Here is a 13,015-nt window from a genome sequence, read left to right on the forward strand (position 1 = left end):
AAACTACAAACTCGATTAACAAAAAATGTGTAACATAAGTCCATAACTTGAGATTTCAAATGTGCAAAAGTTGGAATAGAACAAATGTGTTAAACATCAACCAGTGTTATTTTATCCTGATGATGAATAGGAATTACGAAAAATGAAAGAAGAGAAATCAAGAACATTATACAATGGCTTTTAGTATAATGATATCTCATTGACACATCAATTTAAACAAGTATTATGTAATCTTTCTCACGTGGTTCTTCTCAACCTATTTACTAAGGTGTGACTCTAAGCCACGTCATAGAAAAATAAAAATAAAAAATACACTGGCACCCCATTTTTTTCCCTCACTCTCCCACTTCCAATTTGTCATCTTAATGTTTGTGTATGGGGAACACTAGCATCATGGGAAAAAAGTTCTCTTCCAATGGGAGAATAACATTGAGCAAAGCTCGGCTAATCCACAAATTTACCATATATTTTTATGTAATTCAAGATACACGAAGTGGTATCATCAAGAATGAAAAGTTTACAACCGACTTTTTATAATAAGGAGAGTGCAAACAAAAGCAGGAACGAGGGCTTGGCATCAAAACAACATATTCCTGAGAAACAAAATATAGTAGAGATAAAGGGGGAGAAAAGAGGATTGTGAAAAAGAAGAAATCGACAATTCTGAAAATGACAGCCTTGTCAGATATTTTTGATGAGTCCGATTATGATGAATATCCAAATGAGGAGATGCACCAACCAAAATTCTACTAGGATTCTATTTCTATGAGAATGATGGGGAGATCTAGGTTTCTTTATAAGCTACAAGAAAAAAGGAGGAACACAGTCATTATTACTGTGATATTGCTAATGCTTACATGAAGCTTGATCCAGCTGAAAAGGCAATACAACTGTTTGAGGAAACTCCTAAGCAAAAAAGTATTCATCTTAGATATAAAAGTCATACAAATCAAGACCGCGTCTACTTCAAGTTGTTTTTTTTTGAACAAGTGAAATATATTAATAAAGCAAAACAAAAATAGCAACACCAAGAAGGCCAAAGGAAACTCACATGGGCCTCGACTACGAAACCGACATAATTAATAAGGAAATCTGCACATCATTCCCTTTGACTATTTGACTTTATGGAAGAATTTCTTCAGTACATCTCTCCGAGCTCGAAGTTGAATTCTCTCTAATAGGGTGGGATTGATGCAGTGCAAAATCTACGCCAAGACTGGATCAAAGGACGATGGATGAAAAGGAAAGGTAAGTCCATGGTAGTGATTTGTTGAGGAAGTGGCCACTACCTTGGAGTGTTGTTAAGCATAAGTTCCAAGCTTAATTGATCTTATGGAGTACACCTAGGGTTTTTTATGGATTGAATCAGCTGCAGAGACGTGATTTGGTCCAATATTGAGGTTTTTGAGAGAGTGCTTGAAGTTCGGGGCTAGAAAGATGACTGAAAAAGAGAAAAAAATCAGGAACAAGGTAAAGACAAAATATCAAAAGAGAACGATTAAAAACCAGGATTAAGGAGAGCAGGCGGCTGGTTCTGTTCAAGATGCATATTCCCAAACTATTTCTTAAGAAGCGAATGTAATAATCTACTAAAAAATCTCGATAGAAAGGACAGAGAAATGATAATACAAATTAGGACATCATATTCTCAGAGAACGTGAAGATTAGTGAGTATCTATACATAAGGAATTGATCAATATGGAACCCTTGTCTTAGTAAAAGAGGCAGGCCTTCCAACTTTTTTGAAATCTGTCATACACGGGTTGTAAGCCATTTCTTTTGAAAGCTTCTCTCTTCCTTTAATGCTTACCCCTACTCATTGCTGTGGTTCGAATAAGTGTTTCAAAACGCGGATGTGGGTCAAAACGCGTTGGAAGAAAATCCCAGTCAACTCGGAACAACACACAGTCATGACCGGGGAGAGTCAAAGGAGTTTTTATTGACTTTGTAATGAAAAATGTGGAACGCGACCAGGGGAGAAGGGAGTTGACTCGGGGGAGTCCATGATGACGTGGGGGAGTTTTGAAACTATGGTTCGAATACCACTCCCGCAACTTCACAATTTTGTGTTCGTTTATCTCATGTTACCTACCAGTTTAGAGCAGCCAGGTTGCAGATAAAAAAGAATAGAGGCGGCATTGTCACCATGTCAATGAAAAATGAGGAACCGAAGATAATAATGAAATAAAAATGGTAGAGATGAAATGAAGACTTCTGAAGCACTGCTTGAATAAAGAATTACATGGATATAAATGGAGATGGAAATTTTGGAGGAATGGGCTAGAAGAAAATGAGGAATCACATTCGGCCTGAAAACTAAACTGATAGGACTAGGTACCTACCTAATTGAGGTAGCCAAAGAAAAATCCGAAACACACACCTCTTGAATTGGTGGAGCCATGGGAGGTGTACTAGACAGCCTCTACCCTTGGCACCCAGCAAGCTTAGCTAGTTGAGACCTTTACTGCCATTCCATTACACGCTTGGGTAGTTGAGACCTTTACTGCCATTGGATCCATTTCGGTCAAGTGAGAGAGATCGACAAGGACTCCATTGAGGGTTGTAGATTGGACAGCCCAAGAGTGTTGATCCAAATGCGAGAATGGCAATCCTTGCACTATGAGGTGAAAATGAGGTTCGGTGAGCAATGGTTTCCAGTGACGGTGAGAAATGAAGACTAAGGGCCAACGTAGCCAAGTCTACCCCGATAAAAAATCTGTTTGCATGGTCACTGCTGTAGGCAGGAATGGTCGGTATCTCTTGTGATGATGATGATGTGGTTTGAACGATCCATAGCAGATCTCAACCATTACGCCCAAAAGCTTGGAATAATGGGGAAGGCCAGGGATTCCTTAAAGAGGAACATTACACAATACCCCCACGCCGAAAGTCCAAAGTACTCGGTGGGCACACTGTCAGGCGGGTCACTACCACATGGCTCTCGGTGACGGGCACGCTGCCACAGATTCACTGCATTGGGTTCACTACCACAATCCATGTAACCCCGTGACTCAAACCGTCGACGTGGTTTTGCTCTTAAACCAATTGTAAGGATCTTAACCACTATACCCAAAAGTCCGGACTGATGGGGAAGGCTGAGGATTCCTTAGAGAGGAACATTACAATAGAGGAGGAAGATGATGTCGTGGCAGCCTATGTTTACTCAAATTTTGAATCTATGGAGAATATGAACGCATCGCTCAAGATAGGTAATCCATCGGTTGCAAAATGTCCAGCGCCTTGTTGGGTTTTTTGGTTCATGAAGTAGTCTCCAACGTAGAACACTGATACATCCAACGGCTGGAAGGTCTAAGGATTCCTTAAAGAACATTATACTGGACGAGGAGGATGACGTCGTGGCGGCCTAGGCTTATTCAAATTTTGAATACAGTGGAGAATGAATCCATCGCTCAAGATATGACCTTGTTGGGTTTTTTGGTTCACCCTCCACCCTAAACACCGATACATCCAGCGGCTGGAAAGTATAGGGGTTCCTTAAAGAGGAATATTACACTAGAGGAGGAAGACGTTGTCGTGGCGGTTGTTGGGCTTCCATCACTCAAGATAGGCAATCTGCCGGTTGCAAAATGTTCAGCACATTGTTGGGTTTTTTATTCACCAAGTGGTCTCCATTGTAGAACACTCATACATCCAACAACTGGAAAGTCTAATGCGAACAAAGCAAATAGGGTTTCCTATGCGTCCTACTCTCAAGATGATCTACACCGTAGATCTGTGATCAATCATATAGCTGGAAGGGCAAAAACATGTAATGTTATTAGGGTTTGGTGAGAGGTGCCAAATCAAGTAAAAGGCTATTGGTGCTTCGTAGATCGACGCCTCTCTCCTTTGGTCAGAAGCAATGATGATCGCCATCATCTTGCTGTAGGCGATAAAAATCTAGGCTTTGACCATTCTACAGACGAATGGACATTAAAAGCGAAAGAATGTGATATCTTGTCGGAAACTGACTCGCTGACTCAGCCCAGTTCGGGAATGAGCCCCGATCGACCCTAGAATACCGGTGTGGCAACCCTGATGTTCACCGGGTCAAATTTATTCTCCATTGTTTTCCGTCCACCTCTCGAACTATGCCATTTGGCTGACCCATCTCCCTTTTGGCAGACCCTTCCTAGCTAGTGCAGTCGACGGCTCTAGCACCCGCGATGGTGTGTCAATGTCAATGTCCTCGCATACTAAGTTGCATCGATTTTTTATTTACCTTTTGCTTGTTTCAGGTTTCGTTCAACTATGAACTAATCCATTTCACTCCAGGTCTCGGATTTGAACTTTGCTTTGGGTTCAACTTGAGTTCACCGTTTCCTTCTCCATTTGCTGCTTCCTTGTTTATCACACCCTAGATTCCCAAACCATGTTTGATCACAATATGAATGGCATGGGTCCCAACTTTGGCCATTTTAGACAGTGTTTCAAAACGCAGATGCGGTCAAAACACGGTTGAAGAAAATCCTAGTCAACTCGGCACGACCTGGTCGAGTACTCAGTTGGCGCGGCTAAGTACTTGAAATCGCTACGCCCAACGGAACTAGAAATCGCGTAGAATATAAAAATTTTTCGATTTCGCTTGTTAACCCAGGATCCAAGAGAAGTACATGATCTTATGGTGATGAAATAAAACATACAAAGATCAGTACTTTACCTTTAGAATTCGAAGTTACGAATTCTTCTTCTTAATCTACTCCTCGAACATCCGCGCATGTTCTCAACGCCGTGAATCCGTAAGTTGAATCAATGGATTCCGGTTCTTTGCACTTGTAGGAGATGGAATAACCTTTATTCCAGCAAGGAAATTATCCAAATCAGTTCTTTAAATTAAAAGTAACAACTTTTCTTTAGGAGACTTTATGTATTTCTATCAAATAGAACTAGAAATTTTTAGAGAGAGTGTAGAGAGAGGTTAGAGAGAGACTAGACGAGAGAGAAAATTGAATTCAAATTTCTGGGAGAGATAGGGCTAGACGAATTTCTCAGAGGGCTGGAGAATTTCTCAAATTCTAATTTCTTTGGTGCTTTAAATAGAAAAAAAAGTTTGGATTTAGTTTGGATTAGGTTCCTAAATTTTCTCCCTTTAATGTCATCCTATGTTGAGTTTCACATGAAATAGGATCAAAAGGACAGATAGAATGCTCTTGCCATGAGAGTGGTTATCTTCTCCCAACTTTTAGGAGATGTTTTCTCCGGTTTTATCTCTCAAAAGGTAGATCCTAAATTGTAAAAAACAAATCCCTACTTTTTAGCCTACTTTTTAGCAATCCCTACAAAGTAGGAAAATAATTTTCCAGAAATGCCAAGACTACTCCTAAGGGTAACAAACTAATTCGAATTCCCCAAGGAGGGGAAATTCAAATCGAATTGTAAGTGTGTGGGTGGTTGGCCAACCATGGGGAGCACCCCATGGCCGAATTTTCCAAGATAATTCACCCCTTGTACTGTAATGTCAACTGTATAGAGGATAATTCACTCCCCTTCTATATAACCCTCACTAAATATATTAAATCCTATCCAATGAGAATAGAAAAGGCTCCAATGGATTTCTAAAATCCTTTTAAACATTTCCAATATTTCTTCACCATCGGATCATATCCGAAAGAGCTTATAGATAAAATGCAGGACCCTCATTCATAAGAATGTACTCGGGTCATTCAAGTTATGAGTGGGATCGTTGCAGGGATCCGACGATCGATCTTGCAGAACCCAACCGACCATCACAAACCCCGTTAAGTCCGGTCCTCCATCCTCCACACTCCCAAACCCATTTTCATTTTTATCTTCCATCTTCATCCTCATTTTCAGCCATTAAACCCCCTTTTAAGTCTCCCCAACTCCATCTTCTCTGACCATTTTCTTCTCCCCATCATCTCCCACCATCTGCAACCCCCATTCCCATTTCCCTATAAACCCTCTTCTCCGGCTCCATCTCCCACCAAACCTCCGGCCATTTCCGACCACCTCTGACCATCATCTCCGGCCAGCCATCTTCTTCTTCTTCTTCTTTTTCCCCACCTCCTACCTCACTCCCACCGGAGCTCCGGCCGAATCCCACTACCATCTCCAACCGGGCTTCCAACCCCCATCAAACCCACCTCTATTTTCCCCATTTTAATCTCCCTCCATCACCACCATCTACTCCGGTAATCTTGTCGGAATCCGGCAAATTCCATCATCGCGCGGTTTCGATCATCGGCTCCGATCGTCGTCATCATTTTAGTCCTACACAGGTAATTCCAATTAAACCCTGTTGTATCTTCATGCTTTGAACATTGCATATCCTCGTCGATTTCCTTCTCTGAGGGTTGATTTTTTTTTATATTGTGTGATAGATGATAGCTATTTGTCTTCATTTAAGCGTGGGGCTTGTGTTAGTACTCAATTGTTTCATTTGTACCAGTGGTTTTTGCTGCTTGTTTCCTCTTGCCCCTTTGTGAATGGTATTGGCAGCATGGCTATTTTATTGGGTATGTGTGGGGTTGGCCCATTCTCTTATCATATCCGAATCAGCATAGTTTCATATAGAACAAGCTTGTTGACACAGTTAACTTCTTTTACTTTTATTAGATATGCTTCATTTCGTATGAAACAAGCCAATCATGATGATAAACCATCTTTATCTTCGTCGAACCAGCTTTATTTCATATGGAATAAGTTAGTCAAAAGGGCAAACCCCTCTTCATTTCCTCTTTGAGTTTTCTATGAAATGGAATGCTGTGCATTTTTACTTTGTTTTGAATTTGGCTTTATTGACATCAATACTACATGGTTCAGCGTATTGCTTCTGATTCAATTGCCTTCATCATAGATTTGACAACAATATTATGCTGAGCTGCTTTCTGCATGAGATTTGCTATTTGCACAGTAATGAGTTAGTTTTTGCACGAGATTGGATATCTATATTGTGTTGAATTTAGCATTGCATTATACTGATATTTGCATTTTAATGACATCTGTATTACCTCATAGTGGAAAATATGGTCATATTGTTCGATCTCTCATTTGTAATGAATGACCTCTATACATATTTGAATTGTTCACACAGATAACATTCTTATAGATGGAGGCATATCTGTGTTCATTTTGGAAGATATCTGTTAAACTTAAATTTTGTGTATGACCAGCAGTAGAAATACTAAGTATGTGACTTCCATACAATTAGGCCTACGCATGCTATGTGTATATTTCTAAAAGTGGTTACCATTCATCCTATTTTCCATGTATACCATATTTCCTAATTCTTTCAGAGTCAGCACATGAGTGTTTATTACATGGGTGACCCTAACTAGTTTATTAGTTCTTTAATTCGTTTATGGAAGTTGTTCATTTAGGAGACCATTGTGGTCCCATTAGGGAGTTATATTAAGAGACATGCTTTATCTCATTCAGGCGATCCTCCCTTGGAGACAAGCCTCGTTGTTCAGAGCCTTTCTCTCAGAGATTTTACCTTAGTTACCTTAGAGAGTTAGCGCTTATGAGGCATGACTTGCCTCATGTATAGGACCTTTTATAAGTTGTACCCCGACTTGTCCCCCTACTAGTTGGTTACCAACTTGGTCTGTTAGTCTCCTGTACCCTTCTTATTCATTCCAAGGGCAATGATAAGGATACTTGGAGCTCACCTTTGTGTATAGGAGGCATGCCTTGCCTCATTTATAGAACCTTTGTATTTGGAGACAAGCCTTGTCATATTAGAGCAACCTCTTCCTCTAGAACGAGGCTTTGACTCATTTGCCCCCATCTTAGTGTAGTTAGCTAAGAGTTTCCCCTTTAGAGTTGTTGTCTTTCCTCTTGGTTAGAGACTAACTCAGTCTTATCAGAGTTTTGCTAACTTGGGATCTTAAATTGTTTTCATTTTTCTTGGAGCGCTTGTTTACTTGTTTGTGGTTTATTCGTGTGTCTTTGACACTAGTTGCTTATTCGGGGTTTCCCCTTTTGCTTTAGAGCTTTGCCCTAGTTTGTGGTTATGCTTCTGTGTTCTTGTGTGTTCCCATTAAGAGTGAAAGCATTTAGAGGTCCAAAACATTGGAAAAGCTTTAAAATCTAAAAATCATTGAAACATTTAAAACTCAAAAACATTAGAAATTTAAAACATAAAAAATATTTGAAAAACTTAAAAACTCTAAAGTGTTTGAGTGTTTTAGAAGCAGTAATTAGGAGAGTTTGATTTCGAACTACGTTCGCTTGATCCTCTTCCACGAGGTACGTAGTGCAGCTTGGGATCTTTATCCAAGTCCAGCCAAACTTTTGTAAATAGCATTTTAAACCTTTTTGAATAAACAACTTCACAGCCTTGATTTCAAAAAGATCTTCCTCTAGAGTTAGGACTTTGTCCTAGATAGAGTTTTTTTTTAGAGTTAGGGTTTAGCCTTTGATTTGTTGTGTGCTTGTTTGTGATTGTTTTAAAGTTAGGGGTTTGTCCTAGAGTTATATGAGCGCCTCCGTCCGGTCAGTTGGCGATTCACATCGCCGACTGATGACTAGAATAGGAAGCATTAGTCCACCCTTTGTTTTCCTCAAGGCATACAGCCTAGTTACATGTAGGTTGTAGGAATCACCTGCATTAGCTTAAGGCTAACTTGCATTTAGTTAGGGCATATAGGGTGTCCTAAAATCCACAATTCACTGAAATCTAAATGATCGTTCAAGAAGCTTTAAGAACTAGTCCGGTTTTTTAGGTCGAGTATAGGATAGAGGTCTAGGTGTCTTAGGCATCCTAGCTTAGAATAGGCGCGACGAACTACGTTGTTCTGATTCTCGTGGAGCGGGGATACGTAGGCTTCTTTGGATGAACATCAGACCATCCAAGGACTCGGGCTAAACCATTTAGAGTCTTAGGATTTGTTGTGTTGTCATGTTGTGTATTTTGGTGTGTTCTCTTACTTTCATGCGCATACCTTATACCTTTAGCTGTAGCATGCATGCGTTTGTCCATCAGAACTTAGACACCATTTAGGCATGTCACTCATAACTTTGTTGTGTTTAGGCAACACATCTTTTATTTTGTCTAGTATGTGCTTATTATTTCATCCCCGAGTCATGTATGATTAGGTAGACGTCTTCTCGGGGATATTTCGTTCCCATTTCATATGATTTTAGCTCGAAACTCTTTGAGGTTAATAATAAATGGCATAAGAGACCAAGTACTTGCAGTCAGACGAATTGAGGGTGCTCTTCGGACCTTCTCCATTCGTAATCAGGCACGGACCTTTTGTATCTCTGGTTATCTGTTGCAGCCAGAGCATTTATTTTAGTTCCATGGCGTATCCATGGATGGTGACTCTGAGTTATTTTTAGGTACATCTCGGTTTCGAGCCCTAGCTCCGGATCAGGATGTATCTCATTCGTTTTGTATCGCCACTCATGCTATGCTGTGAGAATGACACCTATTTTGAGAGTTCCTTGGTAGAGCTCTCCTTCACATGTGAAGATCTTTGAGGATTGCAGGGGGATCTCGCATCCCTCGCCGCACTCGTCCTCTCAGGATCGGGGTCTAGAGCCGGCGGAAAGCGTAAATAATGGCATAAACAGGCGTAAATAATGAGGATCAAAAGAGAAGGGAAAAGATTATAAGCCAAAAGAGAAATCGGGTGTACGATGGCGGAATTCATGGGTATGACGGCAGAAATAATGGGGTACGCCGGCATAAATAATGAGGGCTAAAAGGGAAGGGAAAAGATTCTATGTCAAAAGAGAAATAATGGGTACGCCGGTGAAAATAATGGGGTACGCCGGCAGAAAGCGTAAATAATAGGGTAACCCGGCATAAATAATGAGGAGCAAATGAGAACGGAAAAGATTCTAAGCCAAAAGAGAATTAATGGGTACCCTGGCGGAAATAATGGGTACGCCGGCGTAAATAATGGGGTACGCCTGCGAAAATAGGGTGTAAGCGAAAATAGGGTGTACGCCGGCGGAATTCATGGGTATGCTGGCGTAATTAATGGGTAAGCCAGCATTAAATAATGGGGTAAGCCGGAGTTAATAATGATGACCAAAAGAGAAGGGAAAAGATTCTAAGCCAAAAGAGATGTATTCAATAACGGAACTGTTCTAAGCCAAAAGAGAGTGAGAAAAGATAATGTTGCTCACTAAAGTATTCAATAACGTTAGCATTCCAAAAAGTTTAAGTTTTCCAACACATGTCAAGCATCCATCCGTCTCTAGTTATTTCCGATGGCCAAGATAGAAACAAACCCAAGGTTCTTTCGGTTTAAAATACCCATTCAAACGAATCAAAAGAATCCTCGTGAAGCGTGCCAATTTAATAGGTAGTAATGAAAAAGGAGGACTTTGTCGATGTAAGAAGGGTATCAAGGTCTTTTGAACACCCGATTTTGAAGATGAGCCCTTTTTTGGTTCTTGTTTTAAAAGGTGCTCTCAATCCGTAATTACTCCAAACAGCAGCCCTGCATTCTCTACTTTTCTCAAAAAATAATGATAAAAAAGATGCCTCCATGCAAAGATCAGAGCTATAATAAAGACGAAAAGGAGATTTGGTACATCACATGGAGGGTTGTGGGCCTGTATTTGGGGTGAAATTCCAAGGGTGGTCTCAAGATTGCAACTAGTGAGGAGTGAAAATTTAGGTTGCTAACAAGTTTTAACCTTTTGAAAACTTCTAACCCAAAATTGAAGATTAAGAGATCAAAGATGAAATTTAAGCACACAAGTTAAATCCTAAGTGCAATGCAAAATAAAGAGCATGAGATAAGAGAGAGTGCACCTGAGATTTAAAGTGGTTCGGTCCTCAAACACGAGGCCTACTCCACCCCACCAACCAAACCCGTTGATGGCTTCACTATTTGATCTTCTTAACTTCAGCGAAGATCGGTGCCGATTACAATTCCGAATGCCTTTAACCTTGGTGACAATCTTCACTACGGAGAGTGGGCTCCGCTTCTCCGCACACTTGCCAGAATACAATGTTCTTGAATAAGAAAGAAGGAAACAAAAAATCCCTCACAAGGATTTACAAATTGTAGAAGATGTACAAATTTGAGCCTAATGATCCAAATCCTAATTCAAGAGGATGAGAGGCATAAATAAGCTTTAATCACTCTTAAGATGTTCAAATGGAGTTTTTGAGTGTTAGGATTGATAATTGGGAAGGTGGCAATACCCATATCTATAGAAAAACCAAATATGACCGTTTGAGGGGCATAGTGGTAAATCTGGCAAAGTTCCCAACGGCTATAAAATTCTTACCGTTATAGTGTTCTCGGAGTTCCGGGAATACAAACAGAAGTTGAAAAATGTTACTGGACCATTTCTCGGAGCTCCGAGGAATCTCTCGGAGTTCCGAGAAGCCTATTTCCAGGCAGATTTTCAATTCTGTTTCTTATTTGATTTTGGCTTCCAACTTTACACCAAGTTGGGATTGTTATGAGGGTTCCAAAGTGTTGGAACACCACAAGGACAATCACTTAAACATTTAGGGTGTGTGTTTATTTACTTAATTTATGCCTCTTAAAATCTAATACTAGGATTGGATCTAAAACATTCTAATATGACTTCGATCTTCAATTGATTCTTCAAGTCTTCATTCCTCTTGGATCTCTGATGTCTCTGGCCTTCATAAGTGGTCCAATGAGAGCTTCTTGGCCTCAATCCAAGCAATCTTGTCTTAGCATTTTTATGATCTACAACTTAGACATGAAAACACATTAGTGATCTTAAATCACTTGTGTATTGGAATCATCAAAATAAGATGGGAATGCCAAGGTGGGAACCATTGGGCTTACAATGCATTTGAGGTATCTAATATAAAGTGAAATCTCGAGTGGGGTGACCAGGGGTGCATTTAATGATAGTCTGAGTGCATTACTACCCTTAGAACCATGTGAACCCGGGACCTAGCTTTTGGCAACTCAAAACCTAACCATTTTCCCCCGTTCCGGTTATCGAGATGATGCCCCATTATTATCTCTTCCTTTACTCGCATTATTGGTGTATGCGATCAGCTGCCTCTTGCACTGTCGCTGTTATGCCCACAAAAAAACAGACTGATAACGATTACACACTGAGTTTTAGGATCAACGGTAAAAGACAATATTTGGGTCCTACAAAAGGGGGGAACCATGGACATTTAGGGCACGTTTGGTTTGGCTACCATGATTGTTTTTTCCATGATAAATTGGTGTCTCCAAGTGGAGATGAGGGTGAAGTGACCGGGAAACCCTCATGCTATATGTGCCTCCACCCCTGCCAACACGCACTCTCTGCCGACTGAACTGAACTAGGACGGCTAACTAAGGTGCTAGTCGGTCAACCGAGACAGCTAACCGAGTAGGGGTCGGTCGGCCGACAAGTTTCCCTAGTGCATGGCTCGGGTTGGCTCCGCCGATTTGGTTTATGACCCTCGGAAGGGCTTTTGGAACCTGTATAAGTCTCACAAACACCCTAAAAATGTTATTTAGATCCTAATTTGGAGTAATATGAATTTTAGGTGACTTTAGTGGAAAGTTGGAAAACTTTGGTTAAGGTCTTGGGTGTGACGAAACCCTTGATTGGTATTTCAGTGAGAAGACTTGTTCTATTTCTAGTTGTTTTCATCTAATAGATGATTTTTATGCAAGTTGAGCATATGCTATGATTATTTTGATTAAACAGTAAACTTTTGGATTACAAATAAAATCTTTGTTATGATATATTGAACGATATTTCATGACCTGTAGCCTTGTCTACCATTATTTTTGTAAGCCCAAGGGTCTACTCTCCTATCTTGTTTTGATGATTCTAAACATAATTGATTGTGTTTTTGAATACTAATCAATTTGCTTTGAAGTGTTGTGTTTGAGATAGGATTGATCATTGAAGAAACCAACACACAACATGGTCATGCTTGGAGATATCCCATAGAAGAGTCAAAGGAGCTAAGTGAAGCTCACCTCATCTCTCAAGCAAGCATACACAAGATGGAAGATCAATTGAAGACCAAGACTAAAGAGAAGTTGAAAGCTACATAGGTATCATTGTACATCCTTTCTCTTTAGATTTCCAAGTC

Source organism: Tasmannia lanceolata, unplaced genomic scaffold, assembly GCF_043159265.1.
Source record: "Tasmannia lanceolata isolate RefF3 unplaced genomic scaffold, GAP_Taslan_0.1 ptg000018l, whole genome shotgun sequence".
Taxonomy (NCBI): Eukaryota; Viridiplantae; Streptophyta; class Magnoliopsida; order Canellales; family Winteraceae; genus Tasmannia; species Tasmannia lanceolata.